Genomic DNA, 4,107 nt, shown 5'->3' with positions numbered 1-4,107 from the left:
AAGCTAGAATGAGATGCAAAGTGTAGCTATGCCAAAACATGTATGAGAGTGTTAAAATCCAACTATTAGACTATATGATTTAAGCTACATGTAAAAATGAAAGCTAAGCTAAACTAGAATGCCATGGATGAGAGAATGTAGACAAGAAAGAGAAGTTCTCCACAAAGCTCCAAAGAAACCTGTTAGAAAATTTGCAGCATAAAAATATTCAAAATGAGGATGGATGATTTGAGGTGGAAAGCTCTCTCCCTTTTAAAGTCATGGTAGAGATCAAGATGAAGATTGTGGATGATCAACGGTGGAATTTGAAAAGAGGAGTGATCCATGTGCACACACAAGTCAACCAATAGAATATAATTTGACTTGTCAAATAAGACAAAAGTCACAAAGCCTTTTCTTTTAATTGCAAAATAGAAAAAGGACTTTATGTGTGCACTTTAAGTGGGTTAGAAGAATGGGATCTTTTATTTAATTAAAAGGGGACATGTTCTTTTAATCAAATAATGAACTTCGGATAGCATAGTCAAACTATAGGTTATAATCAAATAAATTGATTATTAGCAATTTGGTCTAGGTAAGTGATTAAATTAAATTAGCCAAAATGCTGAGAAGGGGGCTAATAGTCTAGATGACTATTTTTAGGTAATTACAAATGCTACATCACACTATTCTGACCAAACATACTTCTTCCATTTTCACTAAAGAGAAGTAATGGGATGAGCTACTTGTGAAAAATCTTTCATGAATTGATGGTTGTAACCCACCAATCCCATGAAACTATAATCCTTTGGAACACTAATGGGTATCGACTAATCCATGATAGCATGGATTTTCTTTGGATCCACCATAATACTATCACCAGTGATGATGTACCACAAATACTTCACCTCATTCTAGAAGAATCCACATTTACTCAAGTTCTCATACAATTGATGATCTCGCAAGCAATACAACACATGGCATAAATAGACCTCATGATCCTCTATAGTCTTAGAATAGATGTATATGTCATCCAAGATACAATGACACACCAATTGAGGTACATGAAAAATAATCCATTCATCAGACTCATAAACACTGATGGTATATTGGTTAACCCAAAAGGTACAATTGTAAACTCATAATGCCCATAACACGTAAGAAAAGGTGTCTAATGAATGTCAACCTCATGAATATGAAGCTAATGGTATCTTAGCTTAAGATCAATCTTTGAGAACACTCACACTCCCTTCATTTGATCAAACAATTCATTTATCCTTGGTAAAAGATATTGGTTCTTCACCATCACCTTAGTCAATTGACGATAGTCAATGCATAAACACAATAATCCATCTTTCTTCTTTGTAAAGATGACTGGTGCACCCCACGGGGATACACTAGGATGAATATGGCCCTTGTCAAACAATTTCTCCAATTGAAATTTGTGATCACTCAACTTCTAAGTAGTTATGTAGTAAGGAGCTCCTGATATTGGCTCTGCTCTAGGGATGAGATCAATCTGAAAATCAATGTCATGCTATGGTGGCATACCTGGTATCTCATCAAGAAACATGTCTGCATACTCATTAAGGAGTGGGTGATCATCAAATGTCATTAAATAGCTCTCAACCTCCTTAAGATTTCTGAAAGGGACTAGAACCATATGATATCCCTTCCACACACTCCCCTTCAGCTAGTTAGCTGAGATCATTCGAAGTGAGACTGGTCTTTGGACCCCTAAAAGCTCTACCTGCCCACATGTGTCATCAACACATTGTAATGACTTATGCCAACAATCTATATTTGCATGATGGTTGACTAACCAATCTATGCCCAACATAATATCATATAATCCTAGAGGTAGGATGAGAGGATCCACTGTGGTGGTGAAGGTACCCAAGTCCAATTCACATCCACTAACCAAGGAGTCTACAACCACTTTGGATCTTGTGCTTAACTCAACTTGCCATCTATCGATATGATGTGCTACCAATAGACCACATTAGTGAAAAAGAGATGGTGAAATAAAAAAATTTGAAGCCCTCAAGTCAAATAGTATTGAATATTAAATACCATGTAATGTACCTATAGCATCAACTATGGTACCTTGGTGCTTAGCTTGATAGTTATCAAATACCACAAAGACTTGATGGTTTCTACCTACATCTCCCATGGTAGGCTTTAATCTAGATGCACCTCTACTAGGACTTGAAGAGGTCTTTGAAGGATATTTCACTTCTCTATGGCCAAGCTAATTGCATAAGAAATATGCTCCTCTCATACCAAGGCCCTATCCACATCCATCCTGAGAAGCACTAGAATAGGGTGCACTTCCCTTGCTAGAGTTCTACTAACTACTTTGAGATGGGCGATTCTATTGAGACTACTAGCCTCAACTCTGGTCATCCCCTTTCTTTCATGAGGCACCTAAATTATGTCTACCCTTATACTACCATTGATGGTTCTATCACTTTTTGTGACCATGACCACCCTACGAGGGTGCTGACTAGGTTTGGCCCTTTTAAGAGGACTAAGGAAATTATGCATCCTACCCTGAAGTTCATGCACTATGGTTTTGAGAACCTAATTTTCCATTGAACCCCCTAGCCAAATTTCTCTCCATAATTCTTACCTTTTCTATAGCAAGGATAAGTGTCCTAGGTTGATGTATCTGAACCTCTCCAATGATGGAGTCCTTAAGACCTTAGATAAAATGTTGAGTAAGGAGTATCTCATCATGCATGGTTATATCATTGAGTACTACCTGAGCTCAAATAATATAGCCTCATATTGATCCACTAACATGTTCCCTTGCTCAATCTCTTAGAACTCATCAACTTAAGCCTACCTTAACTAAGGGGATAGGAACCTCTCTCTAAATCTCTCCTCAAAGATCTCCCATGTGAGATCTTCTATGCTAATATGGACTTCTACCCCTTAATGTTCCACCAAATAGATGTGTGGTCTCTCAGCTGCATGATAGCACAATGGGCTCTCAAGTTGGTTGCATATAGATACATGGAAAAGCAATATTCCATATCTAGTAACCAATTCTTAGCCCTGAGGCCACCTCCCTTACCATCATATTATGGTAGTTTAGACTGCTAAAGGGATCTCATCATGTCCATGCAAATGGAATCCTCATAATCACGATCTCGACCTCTTTGATGGTGCCTTTTGCCACCAAGTAGTGTGCAAGAATTTTCATGCTCATGCTTCTCTTCCTCTATATGATTTGACATATGGGAATATCCATGGCAAGATCCCTCCTTTGGGCCACAATTATGTTGATTTTCCTCTACGCAAGGTCCCAACCAAGCCATAATCTCTTGTAGCAAAGGCATCAATGCCCCAGTGCCACCATGATTATTGTTACCCTACTCCTCCCTACCATTCTAACATACCTCCTCATGGTCTTCTTCCTCACTGTTATTTTGTTAGTTACTACCCCAACCACCAGGTCTATGTGCAAGAGGGATCACTAAGGAAGTAACAAGATAAGGGTCAAAATCATACGTGACAATCATAAAAGTTACAAGAATAAGATAAAATAAGATAACAATGTACACAATGAAAATTATATCATAATGGGAGCATAACACATAGATCCCAATGTTGCAACATGGGCTTTGATACCAGATGTAATGCCCCCCTCGGAGATCCTTGAAATAAGGATAAATAAAAGCCTACGTACATACATACATACATACATACATACATACATACATACATACATACATACATACATACATACATACATACATACATACATACATACATACATACATACATACATACATACATACATATATATATATATATATAATGCATGGAATTAAATAGCATCAACATGTAATCAATCATAGGATCACAATGGAAGACTCAGCCAACCAATCTAGGAAACCAATGAATCTCTAAGTAACACTAAAAAAAAAAATGACAATGCTACAAGGGCCACAAAACACATTCGAATCTAAGAGATCTTGAATTTGAAAATTCAAAAACTAGAGTTCAAGAACTCCATAAAGGGTAGCCAAGTTACCTCTCAAAAATTTTTGGTCAAGATAAAAGGTTCCTACTAGTTGCTTGAGTAGGTTTTCTCACAAACCCATGCAACACTTTTCACTA

The sequence above is a fragment of the Cupressus sempervirens genome, chromosome 6 (genome assembly GCF_028749045.1).
Source record: "Cupressus sempervirens isolate cs-2001-9-10 chromosome 6, ASM2874904v1, whole genome shotgun sequence".
In the NCBI taxonomy this organism is placed as follows: Eukaryota; Viridiplantae; Streptophyta; class Pinopsida; order Cupressales; family Cupressaceae; genus Cupressus; species Cupressus sempervirens.
Note: the sequence above shows the minus strand (reverse complement) of the source record.